At 39.5% G+C, this 19,921-nt stretch overlaps 1 long non-coding RNA gene across 3 annotated transcripts in view; it reads right to left on the bottom strand.

Moving 5' to 3' along the window:
* Positions 1 to 19,322: 19,322 nt before the first annotated feature.
* LOC149119615 (uncharacterized) overlaps positions 19,323 to 19,921 on the bottom strand; it is a 76,788-nt gene continuing 76,189 nt past the window's right edge. For all 3 annotated transcript variants that reach the window (XR_016227711.1, XR_016227710.1, XR_016227709.1), the window contains exon 3: positions 19,323 to 19,878. This is a non-coding gene — a long non-coding RNA (uncharacterized LOC149119615). The remainder of the gene's footprint in view (positions 19,879 to 19,921) is intronic.

The raw sequence follows: 19,921 nt of genomic DNA on the forward strand, positions 1-19,921 counted from the left end.
AGCTGCTGTGTGTGCACATAGTCTTCCAAAGCTCCTGCACAAATAAAATTGGTGCCAGCCCTTTCTCAGCTGGGCAGTGAGCACTGTTATGGGGAAGTTGGGATGAGATAAATGTGCCCCCTCTACTTCCACGGGATCTTCCATCAATCAGTAGCAACTGCTAACTCCCAGAGCTCCATTCCAGGCTCATGCTATGCTCTCTTTCCTATTATATTACCATGGGTTGCTGCATTCCAGTCTCACCTCCATCTCCAAACTCCCTCATGCTCTTGCTCACAGATGCTGCAGTTGTCAAGTGTTGCAGTTGATTTCTCAACAATGTTGCAGTGGATTCGTTTCTGAGAGGAGGAGTGTGGTGGGGGCAAGAGGCATGGAGTCACCACACAGACCCCGGGAGTCGGGTGAAAGTGGGCTTGAGGCAAGCAGCCAACAGACTCATTTATTTCAGTTAGTACAACAGCTTATATAGCCAAGACCAGCCAATCCAGTCAAGGGGCAGTCTATGCCCCAACCAATCACAGCCTGTTGCCAGGCGGTTTCCAAAGCCATCCAATCACAGCTTGTTGCCAGGCAGGCTCCGTTGCCAGGTGGGTTTCAAAGCCATTCCTGAGTAACTGATGCTCACTTGCCAGCTGCCATCTTGGTATGGCCTTCTCATTCCACCACAGTCAAGTATCTCTTTTAGAGTATTAAATCATTTCTCAGTGTTTTGTTGAAACGTGTGAGTTTTTTTATAATGCCTATTTTTTAACTTTTATTTAATAAATTTAAATTTCCAACATACAACTTTTGAATTATAGTGGCTTTCCCCCCCCATAACCTCCCACCCACCTGCAACCATCCCATCTCCCACTTCCTCTCCCATCCCATTCTTCATCAAGATTCATTTTCAATTATCCTTATATACAGAAGATAAATTTAGTATATATGAAGTAAATATTTCAACAGTTTGCACCCACACAGAAACACAAAGTATAAAGTACTATTTCAGTACTAGTTATGCCATTAATTCACATAGTACCATACATTGACAGAGATCCTGCATGAGGAGTAAGTGCACAGTGACTCCTGTTGTTGATTTAACAATTGACACTCTTTGAAAGGGTGGAAAAAGATATTCCATGCTAACAGAAACCAAAAAGAAAGCAGGTGTAGCCATATTAATATCAGACAAAATAAACTTTAATACAAAAACTGTTAAGAGAGACAAAGAGGGACACTATATAATGATTAAGGGTTCAATTCAACAGGAAGATGTAACTATTATAAATGTATATGCACCTAATTACAGGGCACCAGTCTATTTAAAAGATATGTTAAGGGACTTAAAGGGAGACTTAGATTCCAATACAATAATACTGGGGGACTTCAATACTCCACTCTCAGAAATAGACAGATCACCCGGACAGAAGATCAACAAGGAAACAGCAGATTTAATTGACACTGTGGCCCAAATGGATCTAACAGATATCTACAGAACTTTCAACCCTACATCTACAGACTTCACATTCTTCTCAGCAGTGCATGGAACCTTCTCTAGGATTGATCACATACTAGGCCATAAAGCAAGTCTCAGCAAATTTAAAAAAATTAGAATCATACCATGCAGCTTCTCAGACCACAGCAGAATGAAGCTGGAAATTAGCAACTCAAGAAACCCCAGAAAGTATGCAAACACATGGAGACTGAACAACATGCTCCTGAATGAACACTGGGTCATTCAAGAAATCAAAAGAGAAATCAAAAACTTTCTGGAAGTAAATGAAGACAACAACACAACATATCAAAACTTATGGGATACAGCAAAAGCAGTATTGAGAGGCAAATTTATATCAATAGGTGCCTATATCAAGAAATTGGAAAGGTACCAAATAAATGAGCTTTCAGCGCATCTCAAGGACCTAGAAAAACTGCAGCAAACCAGACCCAAATCTAGTAAGAGAAGAGAAATAATTAAAACCAGAGAAGAAATTAACAGGATTGAATCCAAAAAAACACTACAAAAAATCAGCCAAGCGAGAAGCTGGTTTTTTGAAAAAATAAACAAAATTGACACCCCATTGGCCCAACTAACTAAAAAAAGAAGAGAAAAGACCCAAATCAATAAAATCAGAAATGAAAAAGGAAATGTAACAACAGACACCATAGAAATAAAAAGAATCATCAGAAATTACTACAAGGACCTGTATGCCAGCAAACAGGAAAATCTATCAGAAATGGATAGATTCCTGGACACATGCAACCTACCTAAATTGAACCAGGAAGATATAGAAAACCTAAATAGACCCATAACTGAAACAGAAATTGAAACAGTAATAAAGGCCCTCCCAACAAAGAAAAGCACAGGACCAGATGGATTCACTGCTGAATTCTACCAGACATTTAAAGAAGAACTAACTCCAATTCTTCTCAAACGATTCAGAACAATCGAAAAAGAGGGAATCCTCCCAAATTCTTTCTATGAAGCCAGCATCACCTTAATCCCTAAGCCAGAGAAAGATGCAGCACTGAAAGAAAATTACAGAGCAATATCCGTGATGAACATAGTCGCAAAAATCCTCAATAAAATTCTGGCCAATAGAGTACAACAACACATCAGGAAAATCATCCACCCAGACCAAGTGGGATTCATCCCTGGTATGCAGGGATGGTTCAACATTCGCAAATCAATCAATGTGATTCACCACATTAACAGACTGCAAAAGAAAAACCATATGATTATCTCAATTGATGCAGAGAAAGCATTTGATAAAATTCAACACCCTTTCATGATGAAAACTCTAAGCAAATTGGGTATAGAAGGAACATTCCTCAATACAATCAAAGCAATTTATACAAAACCCACAGCCAGCATCCTATTGAATGGGGAAAAGTGGGAAGCATTTCCACTGAGATCTGGAACCAGGCAGGGATGCCCACTCTCACCACTGCTATTTAACATAGTTCTGGAAGTTTTAGCCAGAGCCATCAGACAAGAAAAAGAAATCAAAGGAATACAAATTGAGAAGGAAGAAGTCAAACTATCCCTCTTTGCAGACGATATGATTCTGTACTTAGAGGATCCAAAGAACTCTACTAAGAGATTATTGGAACTCATAGAGGAGTTTGGCAAAGTGGCAGGATATAAAATCAATGCACAAAAATCAACAGCCTTTGTATACACAAGCAATGCCATGACTGAGAAAGAACTGCTAAGATCAATCCCATTCACAATAGCTACAAAAACAATCAAATACCTTGGAATAAACTTAACCAAGGACGTTAAAGATCTCTACAATGAGAATTACAAAATCTTAAAGAAAGAAATAGAAGAGGATACCAAAAAATGGGAAAATCTTCCATGCTCATGGATTGGAAGAATCAGCATCATCAAAATGTCCATTCTCCCAAAAGCAATTTATAGATTCAATGCAATCCCAATCAAGATACCAAAGACATTCTTCTCAGATCTAGAAAAAATGATGCTGAAATTCATATGGAGGCACAAGAGACCTTGAATAGCTAAAGCAATCTTGTACAACAAAAAGAAAGCCGGAGGCATCACAATACCAGATTTCAGGACATACTACAGGGCAGTTGTTATCAAAACAGCATGGTACTGGTACAGAAACAGATGGATAGACCAATGGAACAGAATTGAAACACCAGAAATCAACCCAAACATCTACAGCCAACTTATATTTGACCAAGGATCTAAAACCAATTCCTGGAGCAAGGACAGTCTATTCAATAAATGGTGCTGGGAAAACTGGATTTCCACGTGCAGAATCATGAAGCAAGACCCCTACCTTACACCTTACACAAAAATCCACTCAACGTGGATTAAAGACCTAAATCTACATCCTGACACCATCAATTATTAGAGAACATTGGAGAAACCCTTCAAGATATTGGCACAGGCAAAGAATTTCTGGAAAAGTCCCGGGAGGCACAGGCAGTCAAAGCCAAAATCAACTATTGGGATTGCATCAAATTGAGAAGTTTCTGTACTGCAAAAGAAACAGTCAGGAGAGTGAAGAGACAACCGACAGAATGGGAAAAAATATTTGCAAACTATGCAACAGATAAAGGGTTAATAACCAGAATCTACAAAGAGATCAAGAAACTCCACAAAAACAAAACCCACAACCCACTTAAGAGATGGGCCAAGGACCTCAATAGACATTTTTCAAAAGAGGAAATCCAAATGGCCAACAGGCACATGAAAAAATGTTCAAGGTCACTAGCAATCAGGGAAATGCAAATCAAAACCACAATGAGGTTTCACCTCACCCCGGTTAGAATGGCTCACATACAGAAATCTACCAACAACAGATGCTGGCGAGGATGTGGGGAAAAAGGGACACTAACCCACTGTTGGTGGGAAGGCAAACTGGTCAAGCCACTATGGAAGTCAGTCTGGAGATTCCTCAGAAACCTGAATATAACCCTACCGTTCGACCCAGCCATCCCACTCCTTGGAATTTACCCAAAGGAGTTTAAATTGGCAAACAAAAAAGCGGTCTGCACCCTAATGTTTATCGCAGCACAATTCACAATAGCCAAGACCTGGAACCAACCTAAATGCCCATCAACGGTAGACTGGATAAAGAAATTATGGGATATGTATTCTTTAGAATACTATACCGCAGTAAGAAACAACGAAATCCAGTCATTTGCAACAAAATGGAGGAATCTGGAACACATCATGCTGAGTGAAATAAGCCAGTCCCAAAGGGACAAATACCATATGTTCTCCCTGATCGGTGACAACTGACTGAACACCAAAAAGGAAACCTCCTGAAGTGAAATGGACACTATGAGAAACGGTGACTTGATCAGCATAGCCCTGACTGTTAATGAACAACTTAATATATTATCCCTCTTAGTATTTTTTTGTCTGTTCTACTTAATATGACTGGTTTAATTCTGTAATTATCACACAGTTATTCTTAAGTGTTGAAAATTAACTGAAATGTGATCCCTGTTAAACATAAGAGTGGGAGTAAGAGAGGGAAGAGATGTATAATTTGGGACACGCTCAAGCTGACTTGCCCCAAAGGGTAGAGTTAGAAACATACCAGGGGACTCCAATTTAATCCCATCAAGGTGGCATGTACCAGTGCCATCTCACTAGTCCAAGTGATCAATTTCTGTTCACAATTGATCATAATGAAAGGACTAAGAGTCAAAGGGAGCACATAAACAGGTCTAGTACCTGCTAACACTAACCGATAGAATAAATAAAGGGGAGAGTGATCCAACATGGGAAGTGAGATACTCAGCAGACTCATAGAATGGCAGATGTCCTAAATAGCACTCTGGCCTCAGAATCAGCCCTAAAGGCATTCGGATCTGGCTGAAAAGCCCATGAGAGTATTTCAGGCATGGAAAGCCAAGACACTCTGGCAAAAGATCTCTGTGAGTGAGATCCCAGTGGAAAGAACAGGTCTTCAAAGAAGGAGGTACCTTTCTCTGAAGGGAGGAGAGAACCTCCACTTCGACTATGACCTTGTCTAAACAAGATAAGAGTCGGTGAACTCAAAAGGCTTCCATAGCCTTGGAAACTCATGACTGGAGCATAGGGAGATTACTGATGCCTAGACAGGAGTGTCAATTGGTAAAGTCAACAACAGGAGTCACTGTGCACTCACTCCTCATGTAGGATCTCTGTCCTTAATGTGCTGTACATTGAGATTTAATGCTATAACGAGTACTCAAACAATATATTTCACTTTGTGTTTCTATGGGGGTGCAAACTGTTGAAATCTTTACTTAATGCATACTAAACTGATCCTCTGTAAAAAAAAAAAAAAAGAAATTATCAATTCCCAACTTGACTCTCACTGGGATTAAACATGACAATAGGTCTGATCTGATTTCATCATCATTTAAAAAAAATCATCTATTATTTTTCACTTTATGTTTCTGTGTGGGAGCAAACTGTTGAAATACTTACTTAATGTATACTAAGCTGATCTTCTGTATATTAAGATAATTGAAAATGAATCTTGATGTGAATGGAAGGGGAGAGGGAGTGGGAGAGGGGAGGGTTGTGGGTGGGAGGGATGGTATGGGGGGGAAGCCATTGTAATCCATAAGTCGTACTTTGGAAATTTACATTCATTAAATAAAAGTTAAAAAAAAAACAATTGACACTCTTATTTATGGCACCAGTAATCACCCGAGGCTTTTGTCATGAGCTGCCAAGGCTGTGGGAGCCTCTTGAATTCTGCAACTCCGATCATATTTAGACAAGGCCATAGTCAAAGTGGAAGTTCTCTCCTCCCTTCAGAGAAAGCTACCTCCTTCTTTGACGGCCCCGTTCTTTCCACTGGGATCTCACTCACAGAGATCTTCCATTTAGGTCTTTTTTTTTGCCACAATGTCTCGGCTTTCCATGCCTGAAATACTCTCGTGGGCTTTTTAGCCAGATCCGAATGCCTTAAGGGCTGATACTGAGGCCAGAGTGCTATTTAGGACATCTGCCATTCTATGTGTTTTCTGTGTATCCCACTTCCCATGTTGGATCTTTCTCTCCTTTTTAATACTAGCAGTTAGTATTAGAAGACACTAGTCTTGTTTGTGTGATCCCTTTGACACTTTCTCCTATCATTATGATCAATTATGAACTTAAACTGATCACTTGGGCTAATGAGATGGCATTGGTACATTCCACCTTGATGAGATTGAATTGGAATCCCCTGGCGTGTTTCTAACTCTCCCATTAGGGGTAAGTCCGATTGAGCATGTGCCAAACTGTACATCTCCTCCCTCTCTTATTCCCACTCTTATATTTAACATGGAACACTGTTAAATATACTGCCTATTCTGAAATCTTCATCTGAGTATTGGAAAATTTTATTTCCTAGATGATTGGCTCCTTGCATGTTATTTTTCTCATTAGTTTAGGTCACGGCTCTCTGGAAGTTCTTTAAAGTTGTTATATGATTTTATGCACATTGAAGTATTATTTTCATTTATGGCTGTTCTAAGCAGTTCATTTATTTTCTTTGAACCTTGTGGACATTCTTTAATTCAATAAAAGATTGTATCATAAGTGGATGTTTACTGCAGGCCCACTATTGTTTTTTTCATAGTTTCAGTCTGCCAATACTACCAGGTTCAAATTTCTTGTAAATCTTGGCGTATTATTCAGAATGAATGGGCAATGTATATAAAAATGACTACTCTTTCACTACATGCCTCTTCCTGAGGCTATAGTAGGTCCAGACTCCTAATATTATAGCCACCAATGCCACATTGATATATCACTCCCAGAGCCCACCAAAACCAGTGCAGCCTGAGGATAGAGTCAAAACCCATCTTGACATGGTCTATCTATTGCTGAGGTGGACTCATTGTCTGATATCATGTCACTCCACTTGTACTGAAATAGATCCAGAGGCTTTGCCTGTGGTATTTTCACAACTTTGGGTTGTACCAACCTGGTATTTAATCTAAAAGTATTCCTGTGAGTCCCACAGTCATGCGTGCAATCTTCAGGCTGCACACCAGAGTTTTTTGAGTCTGACAGTGATATATGTTCAAAATGGCCATCCTACTTATGCTCAGACTTTGTTTGACACTTGGGCAAGTCTTGATATTCTGGTCATAACCACTGGCTTAGGGATGAAGACCATTAGAATCTACCCAGTGTTGGCTTTTACCAGTCAAGCAATGAGTCTCAAAATAAATTTATTACCCCTTGATGTCTGTCCAATAATGAAAGAGGTGTGATGAAGTGAGTCTTTTGGTTGCCAAGGCTTGCACTATGATAGGTCACACTTGGATCTCATAGTCCCTGGTCTCTATGACGTCTTGGAATTTCATGCCCGGCCCATTTAAGGTTGATAGTGAGGCATGTGAAAATTAATTCATCCCCCTGGAACACAGGTGTCTGTCTGATGACATGGCAAATCTAAAGGCTCTATCTGCAATCACTATCCTGAAGGTAAGGCATTTGGGCTTTATCAGGTGATACTGGGCCCAACTCTGAGCTCTAAGGTAAGATCCTAAGCTCTTTGGCCTGCTTTAAACTGCAGTGGTTAATGGTTTGCTCTACTTTCTTCCAGATGTTGTGGTATGTGTGGCAGAAGCAGTCTCCTGGCAATCTGGCTTGATAGGTCCAAAGTGTGCTCATATAGGCCTGAAAGTAGAAGCTATGGACTCTGACTGAATTTTTTTCACAATGGGCCTCCACTGGAATTCAAGTTTAAGGAATGGACATAATACCTCTACCTCATCCAATTGGGAGGAGTCTACTTGAAGCTTGGAAAGGGGTAACATAGGCAACTCTTTCCTTTTCATTTCCTCAATGAAATTTTATTATTATTATATTTAATACATGATATTTTCATGATGTCTGTACATGGAGATGCTCAACATAGCAGGCAACTCAACCAGCATTTTTCTCTACCTTATATTATGTTCGTATGTACCTTAGGATTTTAAAATGGTAAATGAGCATTGACTTCAATTTTAAGTCATTAGCTGCAAGAGTCCATAACAAGTGAGGCAGCTTGTCCTTCAAAAATTTGAAGCCAGACATGGGCTTCTCTCTAGTTAGAAGAATCTAAAGTGGCATCTCCTTCTAATAACTATTCTATACACATTGAAATATATCAGTTATTGTAGCTACCTTCATCAAAAATTTTATCTAAATCTTTCTGATTATTTGCTGCAGCTTCTACATCATCATTTGCTGCTTCAACTTGTATATTTATATTATAGCAATGGATTCCTTCCTTAAATCTCATTAATTACCCTCTGCTAGATTCAATATTTTCTTCTGAAGCTTCTTCACCTCTCTCAGTCTTCACAGAATGGAAGAAAGATAAAGCATGCTCTGAATTCAGCTTTGACTTAAGAATATGTTGTCATTTAGGACATCTGCCATTCTATGAGTCTGCTGAGTATCTCACTTCCCATGTTGGATCACTCGCCCTAAAGGCATTCGGAGCTGGCTGAAAAGCTCATGAGAGTATTTCAGGCATGGAAAGCCAAGACACTCTGGCAAAAGATCTCTGTGAGTGAGATCCCAGTGGAAAGAACAGGTCATCAAAGAAGGAGGTACCTTTCTCTGAAGGGAGGAGAGAACCTCCACTTTGACTATGACCTTGTCTAAACAAGATAAGAGTCGGAGAACTCAGAGGGCTTCCATAGCCTTGGAAACTCATGACTGGAGCATAGGGAGATTACTGATGCCATAGACAGGAGTGTCAATTGGTAAAGTCAACAACAGGAGTCACGGTGCACTTACTCCTCATGTAGGATCTCTGTCCTTAATGTGCTGTACATTGAGATTTAATGCTATAACGAGTACTCAAACAATATATTTCACTTTGTGTTTCTATGGGGGTGCAAACTGTTGAAATCCTTACTTAATGCATACTAAACTGATCCTCTGTAAAAAAAAAAAGAAATTATCAATTCCCAACTTGTCTCTCACTGGGATTAAACATGACAATAGGTCTGTTATGATTTCATCATCATTTAAAAAAAATCATCTATTATTTTTCACTTTATGTTTCTGTGTGGGAGCAAACTGTTGAAATCCATACTTGATGTATACTAAGCTGATCTTCTGTATATTAAGATAATCAAAAATGAATCTTGATGTGAATGGAAGGGGAGAGGGAGTGGGAAAGGGGAGGGTTGTGGGTGGGAGGGATGGTATGGGGGGGAAGCCATTGTAATCCATAAGTCGTACTTTGGAAATTTATATGCATTAAATAAAAGTTTAAAAAAAATAAAAAAATAAATAAAAAAAAAGAATATGTTGTCATTGATTTGATTTTCTATCCATACTGCTTAATTTTTCTCTATATTCATTATGAGCCTGTTTCATTTTATTAATCTTTATGTGTTGATTGAAGAAGTACTTTCAATTTACTTCAGAATCTCTTTTTTGTATTCACAGTTTGACTATTTGTCACAAGTATCTAGCTTCCATCCTTTCTTGGCTTTTGACATGGCTTCTTCACTAAGTTTAATCATTTCCAGCTTTGGATTTTAACTGACACATTGAAGTTTACTTTCATTTGAACACTTAGAAGAAAAGGTTAGGATATTTAACTGGTCAGACTTTAATTTTATTACATATCATGGAATAGGAAAGCCTAAGGTGAAAGAAAGAAAAGGGAATGTCCAGTTTGTGGGATAGTCAGAACACATACAACATTTATGGACTAGGTTTTCTATCTTACCTGGGCATGGTTCTCTGTGCCAAAAGGCACAGTAGTAACATTAGAAGTCACTAACCACACATCATCATAATAGTTATAATAATGATACAATATATTTCAAATATTGTAAGAATTACCAAAATGTGACATAGAGAAACAAGAGAATATTATAGTAGGACCATTGTTCAAACGATTAGCTCAATTACAAGGTTGCCAAAAACTTTCAAATTAGAAAAAAACAGTCTTTGTTGAGGACAGTAAAACAAAGTGCAATAAAGCATGATATACTCATGTATTAATTATTTTTGAATAATTTACAAGCCTTGTATCATTGGAATGTATCACATTTAGTGATTGTGTATAATTTTTTAATTTAATGTTGAATTCTATCTGTGGATATTTTGTTAATAATTTTTATTGAAGTGATGTTAGTAAAATAGAGAACTGAGAGATGCTAGTTAAGCCAACTATTCCTATTCATGGAGGAGGATTCTAGGAGCACTCCCAAGTACAGTTATAGGGCTGCAGTAATTCAATAGAATGAAGAGATTGGGAATTAACAAAAAAAAAGAGTAGAGTAGGAAGCATCCTGTTTGTTTTTCTTCACCCCCAAGCTAATGATTTACTGTTAGAATATTTCTGGCTGCAAATTTAAGTGTGGGAATGAAACCACCCCAATAGCCTTTGTCCATAAGAATACCAGCATCCCTACCCAGCAGAGGATTTGCATAATCTTCCCTGATATGGAATGCAATTGATGGAGCTATACAGAGTTAAAACCACTAAGGACCATCACTTTCCACATAGCTAGAGCTGTTCTGTAAGGGTTAGCATGTTCATACACAGAAACTACCATACGCTCCTATAATCCCAATTGTTTATACATCCAAAAAGTGAAATAAGGATATCAGAGAGATATGTGAACTCTCTTGTTCACTTCAAGGCTATTCACAATAGCTTAGATAGGGACAAAGCTAAATGTTCATTTAAGATTAATAGATAAAGAAAATGTTGTATACGCATACAATAGAATATTATTCAGCCTTAAAAAGGAAGCAAATTCTGCCACATCAGATAAAATAGACAAACCTGTAGGATATGCTAAATGAAATTAAATAATCACAGAAGGGAAAATACTGCATAATCCCGCCTATGGGAACTACCTAAAATACTCAAATCAATGGAAATAGAGAATAGAAAAGTGGCTCTAAGAAGACAGTGGGGCCGGCGCCATGGCTCACTAGGCTAATACTCCACCTGCGGTGCCAGCACCCCAGGTTCTAGTCCCGGTCGGGGAGCTGGATTCTGTCCTGGTTGCTCCTCTTCCAGTCCAGCTCTCTTCTGTGGCCTGGGTGTGCGGTGGAGGACGGCCCAAAGTCCTTGGGCCCTGCACCCGCATGGGAGACCAGGAGAAGCACCTGGCTCCTGGCTTCGGATCAGCGTGGTGCGCCAGCCACAGCACGCTGGCCGCAGCAGCATTGGGGGGTGAACCAATGGAAATGGAAGACCTTTCTCTCTGTCTCTCTCTCTCACTGTCCACTCTGCCTGTCAAAAAATAAAAATAAATAAATAAATAAAAGAAGACAGTGGGAGAGAGAACTGGGGAATTATTCAATATGTATAAATTTTCAAGTATACAAGATATGTAACTTCTAGAAATATGCTCTACTATATGATGTGTATAATTAACAATATTTTATTATACAATTGAAAATTTGTTAAGACTGAAAATGTCATGTTATGTGTTCTTACCACAAAAATATGACATCAATCAAAGTGAGACTGCAGAACATAGTCATCTTTACTTCAACCATGAAGAAATGAACTTCTGTGTTTAATTAGGAAATGTGATAGATACAAGATGGCCAAATAGGGAGAAGCTACACTGACTTCACCAGCAATAGGATCTAAAAAAAAAGTAGGAATACATTTCCAGTGGTCTAATAGCAATACTCAGTACAGAAGCAACAGCACAAGAACACTCTATGGGACAGTGAGGAAAGGGGACAAACATGCTACTGAGTCTGGCCACATGACACACAGCCTATTGCTGGCTGGGAATCACCATCCTCCCAAATCAAGGTAGGAAGAAGTTGTCATGCACTCTGCTACCTGTAGCTTTAGATGAGAGAGAATTCCACAGTCACCCATTGATTTTTTTTAACTCCAGTCTGGGGAGCTTACTGTGGTCCAAATGACTTTCTTGCTCAGAGAAAGGAACCCATGTTGCCTCCCTCCCTTCCCCACCCTTACTGAACACTGTACTAGGCTATGGAAAGTCATGCAGCTGACCTGTGTTCCGCTGCTATAAGAACTGACCAGAGCCAGAGTCAGGGCAATCTGTGGTGTGGAAAACAGACCGACCCCTTTTATCTTGCAACTGTGGGAATTTTGTACATAAGCCCCAGACCTGTGATCACTCACTCTACATGATCCAGAGTAAGTTCCCTTCAGCTTCTTGGGTCTAGCATCACTAGCAGACCATAAAAGTTCTAGATCTAACCTGAGGAGTTTCCCTTTTCACATCATAGCTCATGGTGCTTGGAGCGACTGAACACAAACCCAGAAACACCCTGCATGCCTTGTGAGAACCAAGGGCACTTTCATCTTGTCGTGCAAAACTGGGACTCTTGTGTTGGTATCATCTTTGGAGTAATTCCCACTCTCTCCTGGTATCTGGAGTGCTCTGTCTGTAGTGCTCAGCTTTGTACTGATAGTCACCACTATCCCCACCTGGCTCCCACCCTGCAGGATCTGAATAATGACCTCACTGTACCCTACAACACCAGGACTATAATAATAAGTGCTAATTTCCTCAAACCCACTGGAATCTACCTGTTGGACATAGGGAAGAACATGCCTACATTCCACCTCTCTGGACCCATATATAGCTAGGACTGTAGAAGGTTTAAATTCACATGTTCCAGTCCTGGGACTAGGGCTTTAGGTGTTACGTGCCCCAACACCAGTTTCACTCTCCTAGAAGTATCTAAGGAAAGGCAAATCCACATCACACTGTCCTAGTGTTAGCAGATATGAGAATATGTTCTTGTATTTGTGCAATAAAAAAAATTCAGACGTGAAATAGAGGAGTGGCCAGCAAGGTAGAAAGGTTTACTGGGGTAGAGAATCTGAAAGAATGGATGGGCCTTTATCCAGATGGGATCTGAAAGAGTTTGCCCATCCATTCATACAGGGAAAAGCAAGGTTACATAGTACAATGGAAATACTGCAACTGACAGGTCGGGGAGGTGGCTCAGAAAATAGTTGAGAGCTGAGTGCACAGCCTGTATTCAAATTTGGGCTTATAAGGGAAAGAGGTCCAGTTCTTCCTGCCATTTCTCCTTTCCCTCCTTCCTCTTCTCCAGGAAAAAGTGTTTGCTGGTGTGTAATAGGTAAAATTCTTCCTGAGGCTTTGTTACCCAATGTTATCAAACTGAATAGCCCTCTTGGGCCTAGACAGAGGAGATTCACCTAGAGTGTCATTTGCAGAGAAAGGCTGTGAATGTTTTATTGCTCCATGTGAACAGTCTGGGTAACCCATTTGGTACTGAGCACAGAAGATTCTCCTAGGGGGAAAGGCTGGGACAATCTATAGTTATCAGGGTATAGGCAGGAATTTGTACTATAAAATACTGGGCTACTTCTGAGGTGTGTTTCCCAGGTTGCTAGAGTCTGCTGCATTCCTTTCCTTTTAGCAGGAGTTTTCCTTAGGCTCCTCACTCAGACATGGATAATTTCTAACTTTGTGCGTAACAGTAGAGCCATAGATATTGGTGCCACAAGCGCCACACTACTCAGGCTTATCAGTGAGACAGATGACATCTCCCTTTGTCTTCCTCAGCACCAAGAACAAGGCCCTGACTATCATAATTCAAAGTTTAACTGACACCAAAGTCTCAGAGAACTAATTCTACACACCCTAAGAAGCTCACTTTCATCTCAAAATCACAGGTCAATCCCTATGAACTTCAGCAGACTAGACCACCAGGACACATATAGAAACAGCTCACAATGATTAAAGCAAAAAGAAACCACTCAAAGGCTATACTTCAGTCTCACTTAGAAATAATACCAAAACAAGTCAAAGTGATACCCTGAAATCCATCAAGATCACAAACACTTTTAAATGAAAGTTACTCCATAAAGAAAAAAAACTATTGGAAGGAGAATTCCAAGATAGAGGAATATGGAGGGAGATTACTGCTCTAGGCTACGGGAAGATGGTTTAGAAAGAGTAGAGAGAATGCAATCCAGGGAAGAGTTAAGGGAAAACTGCAGTGGAAATTCCACAGAAGGAAGAGGGTTGCTGTGGTTTAGAAAGAGTAGAGAGAATGCAATCCAGGGAAGAGGAAAGGGAAAACTGCAGTGGAAATTCCACAGAAGGAAGAGAGTTGCTGCAGCTCTGCATGGAGGGTATGGACACACAGTACAAGAATAAACACAACACAAGACTCCAGTAGATGAGAGCCTCAGTGCCATCTTTGGAGAGTGAAGTGAGACCAGACTGCGACAGCCCAAGCTACTAGAAATATAGCTGATATAGCTGTAGGGATAACCTGGCATAAATCTGGCCTGGAGCCCTTTTAGGGAACAGGGTAGATACCAACCCAGGAGGAAATGGGGGGGGGGCAAATTTCTCTCTCCTCATCCACCCAACAATGGTGCCCTACCATTGGCTGAGAGAGGGCAGGCACCATTTCAGACCTACATAACAACTGTGCTGGCTGCACCCATGCTGGAGCACTGACCAGAACTTCTGGTCATACCCAGTACAACCTTTAGGTATTTACTGAATGAACAGACATGCCACTAACCCACAAAAGCATAGTCCAAAAATAAAAGCCATCAGAGGGGAAAAACAAGTATCTCCACAAATAAATGCAGAAATTCAAGAAGAAATAATAAGGAAGATAACATGATGTCCCAAAGGAATGCAACAATACTTCAATATTGGAAGGTGAAGATGAAGAGACTGACAAAATGCTGAAAACAAAATTCAAAATATTGATCATAGGGTTAGTCAGAACTTAAAGAAAACCATACATGGCATATATGAAATTTTTAACATGAAAATGAGGTTTTTAAAGATAAATCAAGAAAAAATATTAGAAATGAAGAATTCAGGCAGATGTCCTAAATAGCACACTGGCCTCAGAATCAGCCCTTAAGGCATTCGGATATGGTTGAAGAGCCCATGAGAGTATTTTAGGCATGGAAAGCCAAGACACCCTGGGAAAAAAAAAAGACCTAAAAGGAAGATCTCCAGGTTTGAGATCCCAGTGGAAAGAATGGGGCCATCAAAGAAGGAGGTACCTTTCTCTGAAGGGAGGAGAGAACTTCTACTTTGACTATGACCTTGTCGGAATAAGATCGAAGTCGGCGAACTCAAAAGGCTTCCAAAGCCTTGGCAACTCATGACTAGAGCCAAGGGAGATTACTGACGCCATAAACAAGAGTGTCAAATTGTTAAGTCAACAACAGGAGTCACTGTGTACTTACTGCTCATGTGGGATCTGTCCTTAGTGTGTTGTCCAATGTGAAGTAATGCTATAACGAGTACTGAAACAGTATTTTACACTTTGTGTTTCTGTGTGGGTGCAAACTGATGAAATCTTTACTTAATATATACTAAATCGATCTTCTGTATATAAAGATAATTGAAAATGAATCTTGATGTGAATGGAAGGGGAGAGAGAGCAGGAGATGGGAGGGGTGCGAGTGGGAGGGAAACTATGGGGGGGATCTATTGTAATGCATTAACTGCACTTTGAAAATTTCAATCAAATTGAAACTTGAATATAACCCTACCATTCAACCCAGCCATCCCACTCCTTGGAATTTACCCAAAGGAAATTAAAATGGCAAACAAAAAAGCTATCTGCACATTAATCTTTATCGCAGCTCAATTCACAATAGCTAAGACCTGGAACCAAAACAAATGCCCATCAACAGTAGACTGGATAAAGAAATTATGGGACATGTACTCTATCGAATACTATACAGCAGTCAAAAACAACGAAATCCAGTCATTTGCAACAAGATGGAGAAATCTGGAAAACATCATGCTGAGCGAATTAAGACAGATCCAAAGGGACAAATATCATATGTTCTCCCTGATCGGCGACAACTAACTGAGCACCAAAGGGGAAACTTGTTGAAGTGAAATGAACACTATGAGAAACGGTGACTTGATCAGCTCTTGCCCTGACTGTTGATGCACAATGTAATACTTTATACATTTTAGTATTTTTTTGTTCTAGTACTATTGGTTGAACTCTGTAATTAACACAAAACTATTCTTAGGTGTTTAAATTTTAACTGAAAAGTGATCCCTGTTAGGAATCTGGAAAGCATTATGCTGAGTGAACTAAGCCAGTCCCAAAGGGACAAATACCATATGTTCTCCCTGATCAGTGACAACTAACTGAACACCAAAAAGGAAACCTGTTAAAGTGAAATGAACACTATGAGAAATGTGACTTGATCAGCCCTTGCCCTGACTGTTGATGAACAACTTAATACATTACCCCTCTTAGAATTTTTTTGTTTATTTGTTCCACTTAATACTTTTGGTTGAATATTGTAATCAATACACAGTTATTCTCAAGTGTTGAAACTTAACTGAAAAGTGATCCCTGTTAAATATAAGAGTGGGAGTAAGAGAGGGAAGAGATGTGCAATTCGGGACATGCTCAAGCTGACTTGCCCCAAACGGTAGAGTTTGAAACATACCAGGGGATTCCAATTCAATCTCATCAAGGTGGCATGGACCAATGCCATCTCACTAATCTCAGTGATCAATTTCTGTTCACAATTGATCATAATGAGAGGACTAAGAGTCAAAGGGATCACATAAACAAGACTGGTGTCTACAAATACTAGCTGATAGAATAAAAAAGGGAGAGAACGATCCAACATGGGAAGCGAGATACACAGCAGACCTATAGAATGGCAGATGTCCTGAACAGCACTCTGGCCTCAGAATCAGCCCTTAAGGCACGTGGATCTGGCTGAAAAGCCCATGAGAGTATTACAGGCATGGAAAGCCAAGACACTCTGGAAAAAAAAAAAACCTACATGAAAGATCTCCACGAGTGAGATCCTAGTGAAAAGAACAGGTCATCAAAGAAGGAGGTACCTTTCTCTGAAGGGAGGAGAGAACTTCCACTTTGACTATGACCTTGTCTAAATATGATCAGAGTTGGTGAACTCAAAAGGCTTCCATAGCCTTGGCAACTCATGACAAGTCCCTAGGGTGATTACTGACACCATAATCAAGAGTGTCAATTTGTTAAGACAACAACAGGAGTCACTGTGCACTTACTCCTCATGTAGGATCTCTGTCCTTGATGTACTGTACGTTGTGATTTAATGCTATATCTAGTACTCAAACAGTATTTTTCACTTTGTGTTTCTGTGTGGGTGCAAACTGTTGAAATCTTTTCTTAATATATGCTAAACTGATCTTCTGTATATAAAGAGAGTTGAAAATGAATCTTGATGTGAATGGAAGGGGGGAGGGAGAGGGAAAGGGGAGGGTTGTGGGTGGGAGGGAAGTTATGGGGGGGGAAGCCATTGTAATCCATAAATCGTACTTTGGAATATTATATTCATTAAATAAAAGTTAAAAATAAAGAAAATTTCAATCAAATTAAAAAATGCAGTGGAAAGCCTTAATACCAGAATTGGTGAGTCAGAAGAGAGAATAGCTGAGTTAGAAGACAAATCTCTGTAAATTTTACAGTCAAACCAAAAAAGAAGAATAAATTAAAAAATTAAAAACAGTGTTGGAAATTTATGGAATACTATCAAACGACCCAACATACAGGTATTAGGAGTTGCTGAAAGCATGGACAGGACTGATTAGAATGGCTATTTAGTGAAATAAAACTTCCATAATTGGAGAAAGAAAGGGACATACAAGTACAGGAAGCACATAGAACCCCTAACAGTCTCTACCTGAATTGATCATCACCACAACACATTGTAGTCAAACATTACACAATAAAACATAAAGAAAAGATTCTAAAATGTGCAAGGGAAAAATGTCAGATATCTTTCAGAGGATCTCCAGTTATACTCAAGATGACTTCTCAACAGAAACCCTATAGGCTAGGAGATAATGGCAATATATATACTAAGTCTTAAGAGAAGAAAACTGTCAACCCAGATACTGTACCCTGTAAAGCTCTCATTTGTGAGTGAAAGTGAAATAAGTGCCTTCCATAACAAATAGAAATTGGAAGAATGTTGGGCAGTGAGCAAGCAAAAGGAGAAACAGGAGACAGGAACTCTTCCTCTGAAGAATGCCACCAGACAAAACTTAGCATGTCTTTTTGATTGTCCAGAATTGTATCAGTCATTTGTTCAGCATATGCGTGTGCTCATATAACTCTAAGGTTTCTTTGAAACAAGTTTAAAAGACATATTAGATAAGCATGTCTGGGAAAGCAGCTGTATGTCCTTGAGGATCCCAATGTTCTCATAAGGGCTCAATGCTCTTCTTGTTAGTAGGTCATTCACTATCCTTAATTAATTCCTGCAGCCACACTGTGTCCAGAAGGATGCGTCTTCAGTGAGAGTGCTTTGACAAAAGATATGTTACCTACATACCCCCTTTTCTTGTTTTATAAATGACTGTTAATAATATGTGGATTCCTGGAAGCAGTAATTACAAACGTTACAAGTCTGAATCAAAGAAGGAATGGACTGAAAGAAGCAGCGTTTAAGTATCAATGAGGCCATGACAGGACAACCACAAAAGAATAACTGTTTTATTTTAACCAAGTGAAATTTTTTTTAACTTTTATTTAATGAATATAAATTTCCAAAGTACGACTTATGGATTACAATGGCTTCCCCCCCATACCGTCCCTCCCACCCAAAACCCTGCCCTTTCCCACTCCCTCTCCCCTTCCATTCACATCAAGATTCATTTTCGATTATCTTAATATACAGAAGATCAGCTTAGTATACCTTAAGTAAGTATTTCAACAGTTTGCTCCCACACAGAAACATAAAGTGAAAAATAATAGATGATTTTTTTAAATGATGATGAAATCAGATCAGACCTATTGTCATGTTTAATCCCAGTGAGAGTCAAGTTGGGAATTGATCATTTCTTTTTTTTTTTTTGACAGAGGATCAGTTTAGTATGCATTAAGTAAAGATTTCAACAGTTTGCACCCCCATAGAAACACAAAGTGAAATATATTGTTTGAGTACTCGTTATAGCATTAAATCTCAATGCACAGCACATTAAGGACAGAGATGCTACATGAGGAGTGAGTGCACAGTGACTCCTGTTGTTGACTTTACCAATTGACACTCCTGTCTATGGCATCAGTAATCTCCCTATGCTCCAGTCATGAGTTTCCAAGGCTATGGAAGCCCTCTGAGTTCTCCGACTCTTATCTAACCAAGTGAAATTTGATAACATAAGGCAACACAGTATCAGCAATGAGTTTTTTTTTTTGTCAATTTAGTCCTTATGGCTATCAAGAAAGTCTCAAGGCTTTCTTCTTGGTGTTTTTCTTGAAGCAACTAATGACTTGGTGTCTCCCCAAGTAACCAGTGGTCTATCAGGATGAGGAAGTCTCTGATGCCTTCCTGCAGTCTGAGGTAGAACTGAGGGATCAGGCCCTGAAGGCCTTGAAGCCACCTTATGCTGCTGTTCAGGTGAGGCAATGAATTGGAATCCACACAGGTCCTGTGGGAGAGAGAACAGAATCATACTCTTGCCCCCACTTTAA

This window comes from Oryctolagus cuniculus, chromosome X (assembly GCF_051225735.1).
Source record: "Oryctolagus cuniculus isolate XC-2025 breed Fujian yellow rabbit chromosome X, ASM5122573v1, whole genome shotgun sequence".
NCBI classification, from domain to species: domain Eukaryota; kingdom Metazoa; phylum Chordata; class Mammalia; order Lagomorpha; family Leporidae; genus Oryctolagus; species Oryctolagus cuniculus.